At 38.7% G+C, this 24,224-nt stretch overlaps 1 protein-coding gene across 1 annotated transcript in view; it reads right to left on the bottom strand.

Annotated features, from left to right (window-relative positions):
* Window positions 1–14,075: 14,075 nt before the first annotated feature.
* LOC134660234 (RNA exonuclease 4-like) overlaps window positions 14,076–24,224 on the bottom strand; it is a 76,726-nt gene continuing 66,577 nt past the window's right edge. The window contains exon 4 of the mRNA XM_063515979.1: window positions 14,076–14,086. The gene's annotated coding sequence lies outside the window, so the exon portion shown is untranslated. The remainder of the gene's footprint in view (window positions 14,087–24,224) is intronic.

Here is a 24,224-nt window from a genome sequence, read left to right as displayed (position 1 = left end):
GTATAACTTTCCAATCAAACTTAATTGGACCAATTAGTTAAGAAACTTGTTATTTTTTACGATTTATTTTAGATATAAATAATAGGTAAACTATACTGACGTTTTTGTAAAGTACCTATACTAGCTTTTTCACGTAACTTTGAACCCATGAAATTTATTTTTCACCACACCTACTGGTAAAGGCTAACTTCATTGTTCAAAAACTGATAGCAAAGTTGCATTTTATTCACATGTGAGGCAAAGTAATCAAATGCAAAATGCAGTCGTTTTCTTATGTTTGCTGGTAGAATTGACTTTTTAACCGACGAAATAAACGGAGGAGGTTCTCAAGTCGAAGCGTATATTTTTTTTATGTATGACCACGCATAATAAATGATGATTTTGAATAAAAAAAAATTAATAACACTCATTTGGATTTGATTTGGTGTGATTTTGCTTGATATGTTATCGTTGTCAATATTTTCATCGGGTTGGTGTGGTGAAACATTTTGTGATTCACTCGGGGGCAAATTTTGTTTCACCCTCGTACTTTGAAACCCTCGCAACGCTCAAGATTCCATTTTTCGTACCACTCGCTCGTACGCTCGTGTTCAATTTTGGAATCTTCCGCTTCATCGGGTATCAATATTAGCACGAACAACAACTTTGCCCCCTTGTAAAACAAATAACTATAGCTGGTCAAACCAATTTGTCAGTAAATTGGTAAATAGGAACAAACAAAACTAAGATACTCATCCTCGTCTTTTGGGTGCTAGTCTCAGAGCATATAATGGCTCCTCTACACGATGGGCCAACGCCGGCCACTCCAAGGGAGGCATTTATGCGGTAGAGGGAGCAAGTGATATTGCTATCTCATTCTACCGCATGGCTGCGTCCCTTGGAGTGGCCGGCGTTATACGCGGATTAGACTCTCGCGCGAGCCACGAGACGAGCCGCGAGCCGCGCCACGAGACGCGAGTCCACCGCTTACACTCGCGTTCGGCTTGTCATTCGGTTATAAACCTTATGCCGTGCCGTCAGTGTTTAAATTATATTATGTCGACGAGCTTGCGAGCCACGAGACGAGCCGCGAGCCCACCGCTTACACTCGCGTCTCGTGGCGCGGCTCGCGGCTCGTCTCGTGGCTCGCGCGAGAGTCTAATTTGCCTATTAGAGAGCGGACAAGCCGCCGGCGGCCGTGTCGCAGTTGTTAGCTCATTGAGCATACAACGCCGCCAGTTCGCCATCCGTTGTTACCGAGTGTGCACGCGCGCTGTTCACCGAATAAAGTTCTGTTTTTTTTTCCAAAATGCCGAGTTGTGCAATAATTACTTGTAAACATCGCAGTGATTTGATTAATTTCCACGCCAATGGGATCACTTTTCACAGGTAAATACTACTTATTTCAAATAAAACCACGAATTCAACGTAATATTCCGACTTGTACCCATGTAAGCTTACACTTGCTTATCATTTAATATGTTCATTATACATTGCTGCTGTACAAGTAACATGATTGCAAAGTACAGTGTTTACGCCGCAATGAACTGGGTACAAAACGATTCACTCAATGAGAAATTTTCTCATAGTGCAGCAGCGATGTGTTCCGCTTGGATAGTGCTGTGCGGCACCTATAACACGTATCGATAAAACCAGCCCAGATGGTTACTGTCTTTAATATAATATATTATTATAATATTATTTAGTATACATTTTGTGCTAATAGTGATAAAAAACTTCGAGTGAATTTCGATATTTTAAAATAATTTTTAGTGCGAAATAATCCCTTTTCTATAGCAACGTACTTTAATTTAGTATAATAGGTACTTATCTATTGTGACGGCCGGTTTGGCGCAGTGGTACATTGTCTGCCTACTGTGCACGAGGTCTCGGATTCGAATCCTGGTAAGGTTGGACATTTATTTGTGTGACGAGCACAAATATTTGTTCCTGAGTCATGGGTCATGGATGTTTTATTTATATTTATCTAGGTATTAAGTATATCGTTGTTTAGTACCCATAACACAAGCCTTTCTGAGCTTACTGTGGGACTAGGTCAATCTGGTCAATTTGTGTAAGAAATGTGCCAAGATATTTATTTATTGCTATTTTAACCGTTTATTGAACGTACAGAAAATGCATCGTTCTTTAATCTCAATTGTGGAGTTATTTTTATTTTTTTAGTCTTTTATTTTTATTTTTATCGTATGCCTAAGGTTACCAAGGGTATGTATCTGGTATGTATATATGAATTGTATGGAATGTATATATTTTCCCGCGTAGAAATCGTATTTCGCATATCCCTCAGGAAATCCCCTATGTGTTAATAAAAAAATTAAATGCTGCACATTTAAAATTTGAACAGTAGATCGATAAGGTTAAGTTGGATAGCCAATAGGACCCATGACGTCGAGTTAGTATAGCGTTCTCTCTGTTTAATGACAATTAGCCGCTTGCCTTTACCTGCAAGTAAAAATGCAGATAAGAGTAAAAGATAAAGTAATAATTGCATTATTTGGGTTGGACCAGGTGCAAAAATACCACGTAACAATAATGTCCAATATCTAGTACTAACTCGATATCGTGGATCGAGTGTAATCTTAACTAATAATAAAGTTACTTTATATATATTCATAGATTTCCAAGTGATCCCACAATTAAAGAAAAATGGATAGCAGCCACATGCAGAGGACCTGTTTGGTGGCCATCAAAAAGAAGCACAATATGCTCCATACACTTTACAGAAAATCAATTTCGACCGTTGCCAAAAAGTCGCAGGCTTTATGACTGGGCAGTGCCGACGCTGAAATTGCCACAAAAGCCAACCGTATGTTAAAAATATGTAATTGAATTTAAATACGATAAGTACACCAAACTTCAAATGCCTTAACCATAACCATTTCTTTTCAGTCATCTCCGAAACATGAAATGGATTCGGAAACTGACGTACCCATAGATGCCTTAAAAAAACCATTTGATGTCGACCAACCGATTTTGCCTATGGAGATCGACTCTAACAAAACAATAGTTAGTGGTACGGTGAATCCCCCAGCGAAAATAGATTTGGTGAGAATATAGTTAATTTATTATACTACGTACTATATCTTTAAAATATGTCATTGAGTTTAAATACGATAAGTACACCAAACTTCATTTGTCTTAACCATAGCCATTTCTTTTCAGTCATCTCCAAAACATCAAATATATTCGGAAACCAAAGATGTACTCATAGAAGCCTTAACAGAACCATCCGATGTCGACCAACCGATTTTACCTGGGGAAATCGACTCTAACAAAACAATAGTTAGTGGTACGGTGAATCTCCCAGCGAAGATAGATTTGGTGAGAATATCGTTATCGTATATTATCGTTAGAATAAGATCGTAGTTATGTAAAGCGTAAACTTATTTCTAAAGCTTATTATACCTACCACAGTTACCACACAAGAGTACATGAATGATAAAACAACGTGGGGTTTATTTGATTAATAAAATTATGAGGAAATTGATATTCCGATGTATGTACTTCTTTTGTTTTTTTTTATTTATTTGTCATTCAGATTTTATTCTAGAAACATTCTAGACTAGTATTTTTTATACAATTTTTTTTCATGTTTGACGATCCTTTTGTGAAATTCTTAATTTTATGTTAAATTTGATTTGTATAATAATCCAATATTATTATGGAATAATAACACCAATAAATTGCTCTGATAATTAGCTTAAAATAATATATATAGTCCGTCAACCAAACCTTGTCAGTAGCAATGTAAAGCAAACTAAAGTAGGGCAACACTCAAAGAGCAGTATTGCGCTAAGAAAAGCAGCAATGTACATCGAACCAACAGATTTTTTTTTTCCGCTGAGCGCGCCCTGCGTACGTCAATTCAAATTATCACTCGCGGTTTATTGAAAAAAATTGAAACATGGACGGACAATTTAAAAGCGATGTTAAAACAATGTTAATCAAAATGATGAACAAATCTGAAGATATCAAAAACAACTGCTTATAATCTCTTTGTTCCCTATCTATGTCTTCTAAGTTTACTAAAATAAAATCATATCAAAATGCAGATAATTAGATAGTGCATATATTTGTTATTTACAATATAATATGCCACTTGTTAATGTAAATTAGTGTACTGTTCTGGATGAATATGACATACCTGTGTAATTTTTTTGATTGGTATATATTGTACAATATACATATTAAAAATAAAACAACTGATATTTGGGTGTTTATTTAATTTAAAGGTAGGTAAATAAGATAAGGGTCACTTTTCGACTTGGTTGCGTTGTACACGTACATAAACCGCCATAGGTAAGTATTGTCTGAAAAGATACTACCTACTACGAACGCCTTATATTGGGCAAGATTTAATCCTGCAACAAACATGTATGGATTAGGTAGATATTGCGAAAGAACGGCGATATAATCAAGGCTCTTAATACTGTTTAAAAGGTTTACCTTTGTAAATAGTCACAACTGATTGCTGAAAATATTAGACATGTGGGCCTATGGACGGTTTCCAGTACACAATTTATGGTCTTGTTGGATAGATTTAGGCATACGTTTTAATTTTATTTATGCCTTTTAACCCTAAAACAAACATAATCTTAAAAGTTCGAAAGAGTTCTTCCAGTACTTGTCATAACCTCAATTTTTAGTAATGTTTACCATCAACGAGCATGATTGTACATTGTAGGCCCCTTAGCTTTGCTTACTCTTATTTAATGTATTGGAATTTAATGGTGACAGCAGAAATATCTCTTGAAACAGAAACGATTCAAAATGAAAACCAAATGAAAACAAATAAGGTGACGGCTGTCATTCACGATCCACATTCCACAGATAAAACACAGATGACACGCGTTTTGGAATTATTTGAACACAGTGTTGCTAACCCGCGATTTTTCAAATTTGCCGCCTTTTACTACTGACAAGATTTGGTTGACGGACTTTATGTTACTATTCATAAGTGCTTGTCTAGGCCTACATGAATAAAGTATATTTTGAATCAAATCAAATATCGATATCACGGTGTCCCGGCTCAGAGCGCCTACCGCGAACCACGTTCAACGTGTTGCCTCTCTGTCGCACTTGTAAATTCGTACGTAAGAGTGACAGGGAGGTAACACGTCGAACGTGGTTCGCGGTAGGCCCTCAGTTCCCGTAATTATTGTTGTGTGCGTGCGTGATGACACGACTTACTGGCCTTACTGGTCGTTCGCATCCACGCATCAGGCTGACGCAACTAGGAACAAAACATTTTTTTGTATGGAAGTTGGTTCCCCGACCATAGCCAACAAAACAAAATAAAACATCAGTGCTATTTAGCTGTCAAGCAAGTCAACTGTCAGTCATATTGCTTTGCTTGTCATGGCGCCTTGCATGTGTTAATCGCGTATTTCTTGGAGTTTAATTTTCAAAAGCCTTTACCATCTTCAAATACAATCAAATGTGATAAAAACATATCGTGACTCTGACTCCATAGATTTTGTGTAAAAGCCACCGAAAATCAAAGTCTTTAAATGCGAAATATGTGGCAATCGCTACACTCGCGATGTTCCCAAAAAAAGAAAGTTCATGGCGAAATTTCCGTTGGATGAAGACCGGTAAGTATTGCTTTAGATACTTTTAGCTTTATTTTGGTGTATATTTCATATCAATTTTCCTTGTCAACTAGGGATGTACTACAAGTATCGATAACTGCAGCTTTATTTGTTTATCAATGTAAATAATATAAGTAGTAATATGAGTGAAATTTCCTGACAGAGTTTGGCCAAGAAAAGTCTGCAGCGATTTTGATAGCTCATTCGGTGCAAGTATTATTTTAAACGTCATAATTTCAAAGACGTTTGACGTTTAAAATAACACATGCACTGCGTGGGCTAGGTATCAAAATCACTGCAGACTTTTCTTGGACTAACTCTATCTTGCATGCGATATGACTATAACAAATTCTCCGAAAATTTTCCCAGATGCATATCTTCCTTGCAGGAAATTTTCCTTTTGCCATTATACCTTGTCACATAATTTCCTATTTTAAGAATCTCCCTTTTACGCTACAGTTTGCTTATATAACACATTTAGATGTTTTCTGTATGTTTTCAGGTGCAAGCAGTGGGTCAAATTAATTGGGAACGAAGACCTGTAATACCATGGATTGCGATTAAATGATTATGATTATGATTATGACCTTGGAAGAAAAGTTACATGTATTAAAATTTGTATGCGGAGACCATTTCGAAAATAAAGCTTTTAATAAAAAAAACGTGTCATTTTGCTCCATCCTACAAAATATTTCTGGTCCACATTTAAGTCCAACCATGTATTAGTCCACTCAAAGAACACTATATATAACGTAATTAACGTACGACTTAAATGTGGAGTCGATCCTAACCAGCGGGCTCAGCACGGTTCCATTTTTATCGACTATCACTATGCCCGTCACTTTCGCACTTACATACTTGTTAGAACGTGACAGGCATGGTGATAAACGATAAAAATGCGACCGTGCTACTAGGGCTGAGTACGAAATTTGTTGACAGGAGCCTATGTTACAATCATCCCCACATTATCGATATCGATAAAATATGCAATCGTGTAGGATGCTACACTATTTAAGTCTGTTATGTTGGTACTATTGTTCTTTAAGAGTTCTTTGCTGTACATGTTGGTAATGATTGGGGAACCAAACACACACAGGCTGCAAAAACTGATTCAAATCGCTAGTATGGAAGTTCCGTCTCTTAAAACGTAGTGATTATATTCTCTTTGGTCGAAATGAAATGACAAATGAACAATGATGGCGTCGTTTCGTTGTAGCGGCATGTAGAGTAACGTAGCAAGTTTTCTTTAATTTTTTTTACGTAATTCTCTTTAATGAAACTACAGGAAACAGCAAGAATGGAGAGGTTCACAATATCTAAGTCTGAAAAGCAGACAATTTATGAAATATACCGGGCGTGTCGGCTTTGTGGTGCCGGCGGAGGCTATCGAATGCCTATCATCCAAAACATAATCGATGTAGACAGTTCTGAACTAGAATTGAGGCAGAAAATACAGGAATGCTTACAATTAGAGGTAATCTATTTTATTCTAAATTATTAAAGAACGTTAACAAATTAACTTCTCACGTCTGAATCATAATACCTGTATTCTGGTCGCATTGTTATTTGATCTGTATTTACATTCAGAGGTAGTTGAAATCACGTAAATTACACGCTTTTACAATTCATAATGTCTATTCACTGAAATGATTTGTTTCTTGAAATTTGGACAAGCCTCGTAGCCCCAATGTACACTCAGTTACAATCTAATTAGACCCTTTCATAAACCGAAAACGAAACATCTAAATCATATACAAAGTTCTTACCCTTGACGTGTACAGTCAGCTGCAATAATATATCACACAACGAATGTTGCAAAAATATCTGACATGATCTTATTTGTAGAGCCATAAGAGCGTGTCACATATTTTTGCGGCCTTCGAAGAGTAACATTATTGCAGGTACTGTACAGTCAACATCAAAGACATCTGTTTAAATTTTTCGCCCTATTACAAAGGAGTAAAGTGGAAAGGAGAACATACCTTTGACGTCGACTGTACTTTACAATGTTTTATAATTATACTTGGTCAACCAGATCTTGACAGTAGAAAAAGGCGGCAAATTTGAAAAATGTAGGCGCGAAGGGATATCATCCCATAGAAAATTTGAATTTCGCGCCTTTTTTACAAGGTTTGGTTGACCAGCTATAGTATTGTTCATTCTAGGTGCGTCCTGATGACCGCATGCCTCCGCTCATATGCGAGCTATGTGTTGATAAAGTGAATGACTTCTACCAATTCTTGGAGTTGACTCGTCAGACAAATATCAAGACAAGGACCAGGCTTGGCCTTCCCATAATGGACACTAAAAAAGGAGAAGTATGTATGATCTGTACCTACACACAGACCACTTCAACTATAATAGAAGCGCTCCCATACAAACTTAGTTTCGATTTCAAAGCCTTTTATTATCAAAAATACAGTTAATAATATTTATTTATGTGGGAAGATGGACAGAAGACCTAAAAAAGTTTGCCAGCGACGACTGGGTAACAATAGCCCAAGACAGGGAAATGTGGAGTAAAATGGAGGAGGCCTTTACTTGTCAAGAGGTCCTTAATAATACAAACTAAATTATTGAATAGAATTTTACAATTTAAACTTGCATGTACATTAGTTTGATAATATTTAATTTAATTTAATAGTTTATTATTATTTAATTTAATAATGAAATATGTATATTTTTTATTAAGGAATTAAATGGCTTAAATAAAATAAATAAAATGTGTTTGCAACAACTGTCGGCTCGACGTGTCCTTTTGACACAAAGGCCTCCTCAATTGCCTTCCATGCCTCTCTGTCTCTGGCTAGTCGATCGATAATACAAGAGATGGTCAGATGATTTAAACTTTAAAGAAAACCACTGGTCCACTATGGACACGACTAGCCAGAAGCAAACTTTGTACGGGAGCGCAACTGCTGAATTCACTTCTGCCCTCAATTGTGATCAGTACTTATGTAAGTGAATAAAATGGTGTAGAACATAACTTAGTTTTGCTGCTTGTTAAATTAAATGTAAAAAAAAAAAAACAATGTATTAACCATTTATTTTTTCTTTTCTAGCCTGAACAAAGTAACTGTATCCTTGGCGTCACAGAGCCGGTATATACAAAGGATGACGAGCCAAGAAAGAAGAGCAAAGCGGGCCCCAAATGTACCAAGAAGATTAAGAAGGAACCGGGTGTTAATGTTAAGGTAAATTTATATTAGTCGCAAATTATTAGACAGATCTCTAGCACGTGCTGAACTTCCGAAAAATGTTTGCAACGATTTTACGTGACAGCTACTTCATGTAAAAAGCGGCCAAGTGCGAGTCGGACTCGCCCATGAAGGGTTCCGTATTTAGGGGATTTATGACGTATTAAAAAAAAAACTACTTATTAGATCTCGTTCAAACCAATTTTCGGTGGAAGTCACAGACAAGACATCCTCTAGACTGAGCATAGTAACGCTACCCCCTCTGCCACTTATACGGTAGTTTTACTCCATCTTCGAGTCAATACATAATTTTGATTTTTATGAGTAATCAAATATTTTTAAGCGACGCGATGCGATATTTATGTGGATACAGACTAACGATATTTTTGCCGGCCACAAAGCATCACATATTTTTACCGAGGTAGTGTCATATACTTATGGCTCCAATGGAGCATCAGATATTTTTGCATGGCTGCCCACTGTCATATATTTATGCTGGTGACTGTACATAGTTCATTTGATCACCGAGTGTCAACCCTGGCATAAATGTATGCGTGTGAGCTCGTCTCGTGTTTGTGTCAACAGTCAAGACCTCGCTGGAGTAATAGGTATATTATATGAAGGAATTTAAACCGGTCTCCTGTTGTGACTTGGGTCTAAAGTTCCGTATATACATATAGATGGTCAACCAAATCTTGTCAAAAAGGCGCGAAATTCAAATTTTCTATAGGACGATATCCCGTCGCTAGTGTTGAGTCGCTCACTCGTGAGGCACCTCATTTGTACCACTCATTTTGTTAATTTGTCGCAGTACTTCGTACCGCAAAAATGTCTTACTTCACTCCTCTATTCATTTTACTTGATTCTAAAATAATATTTCTCCTAAAAGTTCTATTCTTAACCTCCAGAATTGCACTCCAATTAAATGTTACTATTTATTTATTTATAAAGGAAGTTATGAATACATAAATATGTATATACATTAAATATTTTTGTCGCCGTTGGAATTAATGGAATAGTCGACGCTGAAAATATGCTAGTACCTCACCTCATTTGAAGTAAGACATTGTAACACCTCATATTAGAAAATGAGGTACTCATACAAACTCATTTTAAATTGATGTCCTACCCATCACTACCCGTCGCGCCTATATTTTTCCAATTTTCCGCCTTTTTCTACTGACAAGATCTGGTTGACCAAGTATATAAACATCATTCGTTTTCTTTTCATCATTTACAGATAGAGAACACCTCGGACTCATCCTCCCGCTCATCGAGCGTGTCCTCTCACGCCCCGCGCCCCTCCCGGCGCGCCCCCTCCCCCACCCCTGCCCCCGCCCCCGCCCCTCGCTCATCCCGTCGCGCCCCCTCCCCCTCCCCCCGCCGCGCCCCCTCCCCAGCCCCCGCCCCCGCTCGCCCGCGCCGCTCACTCCTTGAAGAAGCGCTAGGGGGCCGTAAGCCAGACCCGGCTAAAAGTAAAGACGCTAAGAATACGGAGACGAAACATAAGACTGAGGCGCCTAAGAAGGATACACAGGTATGACGTTTAGATACAGGTATTTTAATATAAGTACTTAAATATTGAGCCTCTTAGTATAATGCGTTATAACATTTGTTTTTTAACTCAAGGCAAAATCTATCCATAATACAAAGGACAACAGGACCGCAGTAAAATTTTAAATATAATTTTATGAAAATTTACAAAGAACATTTTTATACTCCATATACTGATAAATAATTAAATACATTATTTAGGGGTCACCAATAAATTTCTTCAGGGGTCCGGTACTTAAAATAACAACTCTGTCCATAGGACAGAAAGAAAATGCTTTTTAATTAATTTTTTTTTTACAGACACCTAAAGAAAAAAAGGCTACTCCTGCGAAGAAAAAGGGTGAATTGGAATCTTTACTAGAGGCAAGTACTTTCATTATGTATCCCCTTTGGCATAAGGATGTCTAAAATTATGCAGATTGAACCCTATCACTTTAAAATAAAGTTCAAAATCATAGTGGGAAATATATTCCCTCTGCCTTATAAACGTTGGTCGAATCTAACAAACCATTACTATTGGTCTGTCCCTTTCCTTCATTTATACACTTCTATTTGTTAGACAGAGACAAAATTTAAAGGTTACTAAGTTTTATGAATAAGGGCAGGCAATAAGGAGGTTAACCAATAAATATTGAACTTTTCTAATTAGGAAATACATCGACTTTTATAATACGTAGTTTTCGAAGACACTTAGCAACATTTGTATTGTATTGTTGTTGTTATGCAATTTTTTGTAACCACAGATTTGACAGTTAAAGTAGATGGCGCAATAGCAACCAGGGATGTTGCGGATGCAGATTTTTTGACATCCGCGGATGCGGATGCGGATATTTAAAGGCTCACATCCGCGGATACGGATGCGGATGCGGATGTCAAGATTGGGTACTTAGAAAACGTCAAATATTACATTTTTAGTATCTTTTATTAAAAAAAACGAGTCGTTTAGTATTTGAGCAAGAATATAGGTGCGTTATATTTAATAAACAGTAACTTCGCCGAATTTTCTGGATCTAGGCGATTTCGTTATAGGTAATGACGAAATTACCTAGCACTTACGCCACTGCTAAGACGTTCCTGTACCGACTGGTTCGACATCCGCATCCGCATAAGCTCCGCATCGATTTTATGCGGATGCGGATGCAGATGCGGATGTTGAAAATAATGCGGAAGTTCCGCGGTTGCGGATGTTCGCAACATCCCTGGTAGCAACCTAGAAAAAGACTGTCCAATTCCTATATTTGAACGTATGTTTGTTCATCCAGGACAGTATGAAGTTTGATGACAACACTTTGCTGATGCCTCGGTCATTAAAGAGGACTCGAGAGGAGCCCCCTAGGCCTGCGCTGCTGCCCAAGAGGGCTAGGTAAGTCTAAAGTAGCGGGTTAGGTTTTTATGGGTCGAAACTTAAGTGAATGGAAAGCTAAGTTTTTAGCTTAGCACTACTACAAACTAACCCCCCATATTAATATATATATGCAGGGGATATACATATTAATATGGGGGGTTAGTTTTGCTGACTACGTGGCCTTTCTTCGTGGAATACTTATGTCTATAGTTCGTTTTTTTTTAGCATTAGATATAAGGTAAACAATCTTGATGTGTCTTTTAATTGAAAAACACATTTTAAAAATAAGTTACGGCAAATATGTAACAATTATGAATCTAATACGATCATTTATATTCTTCTGCTTTCATAAGTAATAATTTTTGATTTTTAAAAAGCGTTTTTCAATTAAAAGACATGTCAAGATCGCTTACCTTCTTGCAAGTTCTTTCTAATGCTAAAAAAAACTAATTACATAACTTATCTTTATTTGTATATTATTATTATAATATGTAAACGTAAATGTATTACTTAACTAACTTATGACTTGTTTACCAGTCTTGCAAGATATTTAATGGATGCAAGGATAAGGTAATTAACTAATTACTTATTATTTTATAAAGAAATATATTTGTGAGAAAGAATCTTCTGCTTTAAATTCCATATTTCGATTCCTTGCTTGTTATAATTATATATTTTTTTTAATATTGCTACTGGGGGCTGTCCATAAATTACGTCATCTATTTTTGATGATTATTGCCCCCCCCCCCCCCCCCTAAAATCATCCAAAAATCAAGCTTCGAATGGCCCCGTTTCCTCCTACGTCTTGCTACCATCATCCGATGTCTAGACCCCCCCCCCCCCCAATTTGAAATGACGTAATTTATGAGTAGCCCCTTGGTCAAGTTTAGATCAATCTTAGTCTTAGTTTTTTATATGGCTAAGTATCTCAAAAACAATGAAAACTGGTCTTATAGCAATTCTATACAAAGCTCCATTTTAACTGCTCTTTTGTGTATTTGTGTATTTTCCCAGAAATTATCAAATAAAAACTTAAATTCTCTTTCAAAATCCACCAGGCCCATACCAACCAGAGAGCTCCTAAAAGAGCCTTCACCGCCCCGCAGACCAGGCCCTAGGTCCAGACAGCCGGTGAGAGAGCCTTCCCTGAACCCCAGACCCGGACCCAAGTCCAAGAAGGCCAGAGTCGAAGAAGTAAATATACCTGTACCGCTCAAGGTGCCTAAGTCTAAGGCTAAGCCGGAGACAATCAAGGTATGAACAGAATCACAGACTAAAAAAGAAGAATACATGTTTTTGCACCGCCTACAACTTATCTGCTTTGCCTAAAGGTTGATTGGTAGAGAATGCCTTAAAGCATTAAGTTCGGCCTTTGTACAGTGTGTTTTCTTATGTGCAATAAAGATTAAATAAATAAATAATAGTACTAGGTACAGAAGATTCACTCTAACAAAACGCGTCTATTACGACACAATGACCGCTAGGCATTGACATAGATATCTAGGGACTGGCTTTACGGGCAATAAAAATGAGGCATGACAGGGGCCAGTACAGCGGTGTGAAATCGCTACAACGCGATTGGTTGATGAGTTCGCATCACGCGCGCGATTGGTTGACGAGTTCGCAATACGCGCGCTATTGGTCGCAACTGGTTGCGTTAGACTGCACGATTGGCTGGAATTCGTGAGTAACACCGCTGAACTAGTACCATTCTTAGTGCCCCATTAGCCCGTCCTTAGATATTATACGTCAATGCCGCTAGGTGGCGCAAGCGCGAGCAGGCGTCCGTTCCGTAGCGGTGCGCGGCAACTACTATGGCTAGACACCAAAATTGGTGTGGGCCGCATGTACTTGTAGGTACTTGTAGCAACGCGACGAAATCGCGGAGTGAGCCACGTGTGACAGAAGTACCCGACCCCAGACCTGGCCCCAAATCAGTTGCTCAACGTTTGGAGCGTCATTGGATCGTTTGCGGCATTCTATACGCGACTCCCCCCGACCGAATAGCGCCATCTAGTTTAGCTGTTAATATCAGAATACGTTTTTTTCTTTGACTTAAGAGCCCATCGACGTGCACACTAGCGCCACTGCTAAAGAATCGTGATTATTTAAACTTAACGAAAGATATTTAAAAAGAGGGGGCCGCTACGTACTGTATCTTGTATTAAAGTACCTTTTGAATACATCAAACTAGTTTCCATTTTGCTGGATTCGTCAATCTATAAACTCAAAACTGCTACGGGTTGGCGGTGAGAATAAATGAAACTGTAGTTTTTAAAATAACGAACTAAATTTATTCTCCCTTAACTTCCGCCGCAAGCACACGAATACGTCGTAGGGTAGGGTACGTTCTAGGCCGGTACTGATTTTGCTCCGAGGACAGTTCCACCACGCAAGTACTCCCCTGAAGCTGCCGGAGCCACTGCGGGTTGGGAGACGGAGACGGACGAGCTGAGGGACGTCAGCTGGGGCCGCTCAGGAACTGCCGGACCGGTCTTCTCGGCTACGGTTCTAGCCGTAACTAGGCTCCCTGGAATTTATTTCCATTGTGTGAAGAAAAGTTCTTAATATGTCTCCGCTGACTGTACCCGGCACGGCAAGAAACAAAGCAAGAAGCAGTACTGCGTGATGATGATGGTGAAAGTTTGGTGATGTGCGGAATGGTACAGTCAGACGGAGTTTACACTTTGCACTGATGTTAAATTTAAAATAACAAGTTATAAAACAAAACTGAGTATAGGATCTAACGGTCAAATTTTGAATTTAATAATTACTGGAAATTAAATTAACTTATAGACTTTAAAGAAACACAATTTAGCAATTAAACAAGATGTAATAAGAGTGAAATGTATGCAAGAGTACTAGAATTAAGTGGCAAGAAAAATCACACAAAGAAGTAGCATAGCGAAATAGCCGTTACAAATAACATTTAAATCTACCTGCTTAGAATAAGCATAAGAAATGTTCAACACTTACCCAAAGGGGATTTTAAACACTAAAAAATGATTCCATTTGCACTAAACGAGTACAGTAACGGAATGAATAAATACAATCGAACATATTAATTCTCGCCGGGCACGACAGACGTCGCTGCGCGAAGGCAAGCGAGCGTGCGCCGGCGACGAAAGCTAGATCTGTCCTCCATCGAATCGCGCGCGGGCCCGCGCGGAGAGAGGGTCCGCGGGACGGGAACGCCGCTAGCCGGTTTACTTCGAACAAAAGAGTGTTGCACGAAGTACAGTGAGTCTCAATTAAAAGGAACAGTTTTGTATAAATAATATTAAAGTGTTATAAGTTATTTATAAATCTAATTTAATTTTATAAATGTAACCTAGGTTACGTAACGTATCTACGTTACAAAACAAAAACGGCCATTTTAACTTTGGACGCATAGATTGACGAATCCAGCAACATAGAAACTAGTTTGATGTATTCAAAAGGTACTTTAAAGATACAGTACGTAGCGGCCCCCTTTTTAGGGTTCCGTACCCAAAGGGTAAAAACGGGACCCTATTACTAAGACTCCGCTGTCCGTCCGTCCGTCCGTCCGTCCGTCCGTCTGTCACCAGGCTGTATCTCACGAACCGTGATAGCTAGACAGTTGAAATTTTCACAGATGATGTATTTCTGTTGCCGCTATAACAACAAATACTAAAAACAGAATAAAATAAAGATTTAAGTGGGGCTCCCATACAACAAACGTGATTTTTGACCGAAGTTAAGCAACGTCGGGAGGGGTCAGTACTTGAATGGGTGACCGTTTTTTTGCTTGTTTTGCTCTATTTTTTGTTGATGGTGCGGAACCCTCCGTGCGCGAGTCCGACTCGCACTTGGCCGGTTTTTTTTTTAAATATCTTTCATTAAGTTTAAATAATCACGATTATTTAGCAGTGGCGCTAGTGTGCACATTGATGGGCTGTTAACGTCTCTTCCGTAGTAACAGTAATTTTGAAACTAAGCCGTTTCTTTTTGCAGACTAAAGACCCGCCTAAGACCCCAGAAGAGGCCGCGGTAGCGTCCACGCCACCGTACAAGTGCATAGTATGCGACACGCAGTGCAAGAATTCTGGCGCCTTCGCGAGGCACTTGAGCGTACACGTGCCCACCTTTACTAAACCCACGTAAGTGTACCGTACACTTTGATTGTTGATCCATGTAAGGTATGAAATGTTCTAAGAAAAACGATAAATTCGGTGACTGTACAAGTAAAGATATAACTTTGCCAGGGCATTATTTGACGTCGAATGACAAATTTTAAAAAGTTATACAAATTTGACTCTGAGCAACTGTGTCTACAATAACTTTGCCTAATTTCGCGGTAGGTGGGCGTTTTTTTTTTGTTGTCCCAAACACTTTTTTTTCAAATTTGGGATTTTTTATGTTATTTCTACTCAGAATCACGAGCTCTTTCTATCCTAATAGGAGAAAAAAAAGTGTCCTAAGGTTTTTTTTCCATTCCGTCACCATTTTTCATAGACTTTGTATGGCGGTCGCGTAATGGAAAGATCGAAAAATGTATGGAAATTTTCGGACACTTTTTTTCTCCTATTAGGATAGAAAGAGCTCGTGATTCTGAGTAGAAATAACATAAAAAATCCAAAATTTGAAAAAAAAGTGTTTGAGACAACAAAAAAAAAACGCCCAGGTACCCTGCGTTTCTGTCATTCAAATACTCCAAGGATGTTAGAGATAGGTATCTACTGAGTTCTCTGGTTATCAACCTGGTTTTTAGGGTTCCGTACCTCAAAAGGAAAAAACGGAACTCTTATAGGATCACTCGTGCGTCTGTCTGTCTGTCCGAATATACCCCCGCCCCCCTTTAACTTGGCCGGTTATTTTTTTGCAGACACGCGTGCAACCCGTGCGGTAACTGGTACGTGACCGCCGAAGAGGCGGCGAGTCACCACCGCTACCACAGCGCCTCCACTTTCCCCTACCACTGCCGCCGCTGCTTTGATGACTTCCGCACTCTACAGCTGTATGACGAGTAAGTACCAAAATATGCTAAAGATAACGCGTAGTTACCAAGAAAAAAGTTGTCAATTGGCACATTTCGCCTTATAAGTTGCTATATTTAGCGAAATTATGACCTTATGCTTGGAAAAGAGTTGCCAATTGTCACATCTGGCCTTAAAAATTGCGAAATTTGGCGTGTATTTGACGTACTGCGTGAAAAAAGTTGCCAATTGGCACATTTGGCCTCAACCCGTGCGGTAACTGGTTCGTGACCGCTGAAGAGGCGGCGAGTCACCACCGCTACCACAGCGCCTCCACTTTCCCCTACCACTGCCGCCGCTGTTTTAATGACTTCCGCACACTACAGCTGTATGATGAGCAAGTACCAAATGTGCCAAAATACTTCTATGAAAAAAGTTGTCAATTGGCACATTTGGCTTTAAATGCTGCTAAATTTGGCAAAATTATAGCCTAATGTGCGGAAAAGAGTTGCCAATTGGCACATTTGGCCTCAACCCGTGCGGTAGCTGGTTCGTGACCGCCGGAGAGGCGGCGAGTCACCACCGCTACCACAGCGCCTCCACTTTCCCCTACCACTGCCGCCGCTGTTTCGACGACTTCCGCACTCTACAGCTGTATGACGAGTAAGTACCAAAATATGCTAATGATGACGAGTAGTTACCAAGAAAAAAGTTGTCAATTGACACATTTCGCCTTATAAGTTGCTATATTTAGCGAAATTATGACCTTATGCGTGGAAAAGAGTTGCCAATTGTCACATTTGGCCTTAAAAATTGGGTGTCAATATTACCTATTGCGTGAAAAAGTTGCCAATTGGCACATTTGGTCCCAGGCCGTGCGATATGTAGTTCGTGACCATTTAGTTAATTTGTGTAAGAACGTCCTATAATATTTAATCATGCAGAAACGTCTGCGAACGATACCATATACGAACGAACGATATTCGTTTGCATATATGGTGGAAATATTCGCTGTATTGGGTACTTGATAGCTCAGATGGCAGAGCACTGGGCTAGTGATCCAGTGGTCGTGGGTTCAAGTTCCACCCGAGACAGTGAATTTCTCGTATTTATTTCTAAGCTATATTTACTTTTATTTGAACCAAATTTGAACAATGTATTATTATTGTATAAACGTAATACTATGATTATAAATATAATTCAATATCATCATCAATCGTCAAAAAGAAAACAGATTATTATAATATTATACAAAGAAATAAGAAAACTTAAAAAATTAAACACAAATTACACTTTTACACTTGAACTAAATTAAACTAGCCGATAAAATCGCTCCGCGACCCCCCCCCCCCCCCCCCCGATGCAAAAGTGCCCATCACGCTCGCTGATTTCTAAGCTTAATATTTATTTATTGTTATTAAATTATACAACGGGACTTAATCGCCACTTAATCGGGGCTTTTTTCTCCGAGACCACGGGGACAACGCCGTCCTCGAAACGTCGGAGGTAAATCTTAAAACTTAGATACGCGATTAAGTCCCGTTGTATAATTTAATAATGTGTAAAAATCGTGAAAGTTTAAATCAGTGTTATTTGTTGTTTTTAGTCACATAGAGTCGGGTCTGTGCGTCGGAGACGAGCCGCCGAGCGTGAAATGCGAGGACTGCCTGGCGCTGTTTGCCGCGGAGGCGCTCAAGACGGGACATAAGTGCCCGGGCCGGGGACAAGGCGCCCGACCTGGAGGTGAACACATTTTTACAAGCTTTTTAGGGCTCCGTACCGACCCCGTAGCAACTTCTGCTGCTGACTGTACTAGGGACCTTACATTCTAACTATAGGTCCCGGATAACTCCGTTCAGGCGCGAAATATGACCTAGAATCACGTAGCAATACCGTATTTTTAGGGTTCCGTACCCAAGGGTAAAAACGGGACCCTATTACTAAGACTCCGTCCGTCCGTCCGTCTGTCACCAGGCTGTATCTCACGAACCGTGATAGCTAGACAGTTGAAATTTTCACAGATGATGTATTTCTGTTGCCGCTATAACAACAAATACTAAAAACAGAATAAAATAAAGATTTAAGTGGGGCTCCCATACAACAAACGTGATTTTTGACCGAAGTTAAGCAACGTCGGGAGGGGTCAGTACTTGAATGGGTGACCGTTTTTTTGCTTGTTTTGCTCTATTTTTTGTTGATGGTGCGGAACCCTCCGTGCGCGAGTCCGACTCGCACTTGGCCGGTTTTTACTAACTTGCAATGTACCTATGTATAGCTGGCCAAGCAAATCTTGTCAGTAAAAAAAGGTGCGAAATTCAAATTTCCTATGGGACGATATCCCTTCGCGCCTTTTTCTACTGACAAGATCTGCTTGACCATCTATATTCTATACATATATTACAGAAAGTTACGTACAGTCAGCAGCAGAAGTTGCTAAGCGGGCGAGGTGTTCAAAATTACGTTGACACGCTCTTATTCTCTCAACAGTAAAGTCGCGTCAAGATCATTTTGAACACCTCGCCCGCTTAGCAACTTCTGCTGTTGACTGTACTAGGCCAAATTGCATAATGAAACAGATTAGAGGTGGACCGAATATTCGGTAATTATTCGATATTCGGCGTATTTTTCAACTTTCGTATTCGGCCGAATAGTTTGGTTTGACCACCGAATATTTAAGATAAGATAAGATAAATGTTTATTTGCAAGAATGTAGGTACATACTTACAAGATGTCAGGGTGATAATTCTGGTCTCCATTTACATTCAGCCATTTATTGGCGTGCAAAATTCTGTCGCATTTTATACATATAGTAGAAATGTCAACATATTACAAAAAAAAACTAATTGGCAATCACAACCCTATCTTATACAAAATACATCAAATTTAATCTCAATTATACGTCAGAACCTGGTCAGAACACCAAATTTCAATTAATATAACCTTATCATAATACAAAATCCTAAAAATAGTCACAAAATATAATAATCGTAATCAAATATAAATTAAATGTAATAAAATGTTAATCTAATAGGAATTCCTTTACACTATAAAAACACTTATTAATTAACCACTTACTAAGTTCTTTCTTAAAGATTATTTCTGGTAATTCTTTGAATTTGTCCGGTAACTTATTATAAATTTTTATGCACATGCAGTAAGAATTTTTCCTGTAAATGTCTGTCTTCTGTAGACACAGTTACCGAATAAACAATTTTTTTAAGGGCGTCCGCTAGTTAGCGCGGATGCACTTCGCGATCAGGTATAGAGTCCGACCAGTGAGTAGTGTCACAAAAAAAAACGCGGGGATTTCAGTAAAAACCGCACCTGGCAATAAAATTACTATGAAATTAAATGACAGCTTATTTGATAGGAAAAAAAGGGGTCTCTATTGTTTCCCAAATAGTTTTAAGCCATAATGTATTGTTTGCCCGAATTTTCGTTAGTCATAATTCATTTGGTTCAGAAACGCGTCACTTTTCAGAATTGCCATAAAACACACCTAACCTAACCTATCTACAGGATAACCTAACGAAAATCCTGAAATGTTAACGCTTTCAGTTTTATGACTAATGATAATATGACAATACATTATGACTTAAAACTTTATGGGAAACAACGGGACCCCGAAAAAAAATGCCATATAAAGAATTTTTTCTACTCCCGTACTTTTATTTGTCATTTAAAGGGTCGTGCACACACCTTTAAAACCCTACCTTATAGTTGTCAAGACAAGTCTTTAGTCTATGCCCCAAAAAAGAATTTGTGCATACACGCAGTATCTTTTTGGCGATTTTACGATACTTCGTGTAATGACCACTTTAAAAATATTGAATGAAATACAGTGTTGCCAACCTTATTTTAAATGTCATCTCTGACAAATAAGTGAACCATAGACATGTTTTTTTTTTAATTTCATTTATTCATTCATTCTTTTCCCGCCCATACCCTCCATTTTTGCTACTTCTTGAATTAAAAATATTTGTTAAATTTACAATTTTATTTCAAAGTAAGTGCTTGGTCGTAGAAAAAGTATTGTATGCAACGTTGTTTAACAGAGTCAAAAAATACTCGTGGCGTCTTTATTAACAATTTTCGGCTTCGCCTCAAATTGTTACTCACGCCACTCGCCTTTTTTGACCCCTCTTAAACAACGGTTGCATAAAATACTATAAAAAAATAGCTTGTGACACGACTCACTGGTCTCCATTTCCTTTACTTTTCATAAACATATCCCGGTCGGTCGGGAGAAGGGTAAAACAACACGTTATGGGTGCAGACAGTTTTAGCCCAACCGAATATTCGGCTGAATATTCGGTTCGGTATGAGCTGAACCGAATATTCGGCCGAATGTTCGTATCCGGCAAAGTCCGTATTCGGCCCATCTCTAAAACAAACCTTTCTATTAACAGGCAAGTGCTCAAAGTGCTCCAAAACGTATGCGACCGCGAAGACCCTCAAGAAACATGAAAGCCAGTGTGGCCAGAAGAGAAAAGGTCAGTTTTTGACGCCAATTACCACCGTTTGACGACCGGTCTGGCCTAGTGGGTAGTGACCCTGCCTGTGAAGCCGCGGTCCTGGGTTCGAATCCCAGTAAGGGCATTTATTTGTGCGATGAGCACAGATATTTGTTCCTGAGTCATGGTTGTTTTCTATGTATTTAAGTATTTGTATATTATATATATCGTTGTCTGAGTACCCACAACACAAGCTTTCTTGAGCTTACCATGGGGCTTAGTCAATTTGTGTAATAATGTCCTATAATATTTATTTATTTATTTATTATTAATTACTGATATATCCGCACCATAGGTCACTCACTCCATACATCAGTTCAGACTATTAATTTCAGTGTCTACATCCAGCATCGAGTAGCGGAACTATCAGTACTGCTACTTGACAATAGATGTAGCACCGACCGGAAAGTCTTATCTCAACAGCATAAGACTTTCCGGTCGGTGCTACATCTATTGTCAAGTAGCAGTACTGATAGTTCCGCTACTCGATGCTAGATGCTAATAGTCTTTTTGGTACTAAAACTGATGTATGGAGTGAGCACTCTATGTATTTTTTTCTCTATGACTGAGTACTATTATTTATTCTGTGGTGATGTTTTGAATGGCAGGAGGGGAGTTGATAGCGGACCCTGACGTGCTGCGGAGACTCAAGCCGATGCAGGTCCGGATCACCAAGTGCGATGGTCTGCTGGCAAGGGACCACCCCGGGGACCATTACGACATATCCAGGGTTAAACCGGTAACTACTGTTGCCTACATTATTATAATAATAATATGAGCCTATGTCAGGGATGTTTTGAACATCCGCATCCGCATCCGCAACCGCGGAACTTCCGCATTATTTTCAACATCCGCATCTGCATCCGCATCCGCATAAAATCGATGCGGAGCTTATGCGGATGCGGATGTCTAACAAGTCGGTACAGGAACGTCTTAGCGCTAGGTAATTTCGTCATTACCTATAAGGCTATAACGAAAACGTCTAGCTAGATCCAGAAAAGTCGGCCAAGTTACTGTTTATTAAATATGATATAACGCACCTATATTCTTGCTCAAATACTAAACGTGTCGTTTTTTTAAATAAAAAAATACTAAAAATGTAATATTTGACGTTTTCTAAGTACCTAATCTTGACATCCGCATCCGCATCCGCGGATGTGAGCCTTTAAATATCCGCATCCGCATCCGCGGATGTCAAAAAATCTGCATCCGCAACATCCCTGGCCTATATGCGTCCCACTGCTGGGCACAGGCCTCCTCTCATGCGCGAGAGGGCTCGGGCTATAGTCCCCACGCTAGCCCAATGCGGATTGGGGACTTCACATACACCTTTGAATTTCTTCGCAGATGTATGCAGGTTTCCTCACGATGTTTTCCTTCACCGAAAAGCTAGTGGTAAATATCAAATGATATTTCGTACATAAGTTCCGAAAAACTCATTGGTACGAGCCGGGATTTGAACCCGCGACCTCCAGATTGAAAGTCGGACGTCATATCCACTCGGCCACCACAGCTTGCCTACATTAACTGACCATTTTTAAACATAATTGTAATTATTAAATTGTACAACGGGACTTAATCGCGTATGTAAGTTTTAAGATTTACCTCCGACGCAAATCTAAAACCTTAAAACTTACATACGCGATTAAGTCCCGTTGTACAATTTAATAATGTGTAAAAATCGTGAAAGTTTAATCAGTATTATTGTAATGACATTATATAAGATGAGATAATCTTTATTGGTACAATACAGGTACACGTCGGATACAATTATGTACAATATACAAAATACACATTACAGAGTATTTAGACAGAAATATACATGACACCGTAAGATTGTGAACCCGTTAGTTTATAATCTAACGTAGGTTAGGTTAGATTATAATCTCCCTACCGTCAGTTTATAATGTAACTAGCGAGATTATAATATGACGAGTGTTTACAATTTTACGGTGACATACACATAGTATAGAAAATTAAATAAAGATATACAATTATATTAAGTTACATAATACATAGTCATTGGTAGTTCCATTATTTCATTAGAAGTATAAAAGCTTTTTGTGAGCAGCCACGATTCTAAATTCCTTTTTTCTACTCCAGCACTTAAATGTGTCAATTAAATGACTGACAGTGATATCTAAAGCAATGTCATTTGAATGCTTTGTCTATAGGCTCATAAGATGACTGCTAGCAGTCATCTTATGAGTATAATACAACTGCTTTATTTTTTTTAAAGATACAAGTTCCGATCATCTTGATTGAAAGAGGTATGTTTTCATTTACAATAATAACTCTTTTTTTTTTATTTAAATAATAACTCAATTTTTTTTAAATAATAACTCTTTTTTTTTAATAATAACTCTTTTTTTTTAATAATAACTCTTTTTTTTAATAACAACTCTTTTTTTTTTTTTTTTTTTTTTGCTGCAGCTGTCATAGAAAAAGTAATGTATGCAACAGCTCATAATTGGTTCTTAAAATTCTCGGGTCTTTTTTTACAAAACTCGACTACGTCTCGTTTTGTAACTTCGACCCTTGAATTTTAAGAACCCTTATTATATCACTGTTGCATAAACTACTATTAAAGGATTGGTGAGACGGGGCGTCTCTTATGCTATCTTAGAGGTGAATTCGTGAATGCTACAGATCGTAGGTGTTTGTGGCCCGAACCGAAGGTGAGGGCCATAAATATGCGATCTGGGGCTTTACGAATTACCACCCGTTGTTTGTCTAAAGTTGTACGTCTTGCATTGACCAGGAAGTAAGATTTTCTCCTCGCGTAGCGCGTAGGGTGACGTAAAATATAAAACGCTCACGCCCCGCCCGAAAAACGCGCCTGTGTGACGGATCAAAACTTCTAATACACTCAATTTTTTCAGAACTACGGGCTAGCCAAGAACTACATCTACCCATACATGAAGATACCTCCAGTCAAGAGCGAGCCGCTCTACCGCGACAGCATGGTCGCCATCCCTCTCGCACTCAAGGAGGAGTTCTCTTTCACACACTGGGACAGCGACACTGATGTCGAAGAATCCATCATCAGAACCGTACCTACCCTCTCAACTCTAGCCATCAAAAAA

Source organism: Cydia amplana, chromosome 26 (genome assembly GCF_948474715.1).
Source record: "Cydia amplana chromosome 26, ilCydAmpl1.1, whole genome shotgun sequence".
Taxonomy (NCBI): domain Eukaryota; kingdom Metazoa; phylum Arthropoda; class Insecta; order Lepidoptera; family Tortricidae; genus Cydia; species Cydia amplana.
Note: the sequence above shows the minus strand (reverse complement) of the source record. Positions and strands in the feature narration are given on the sequence as shown.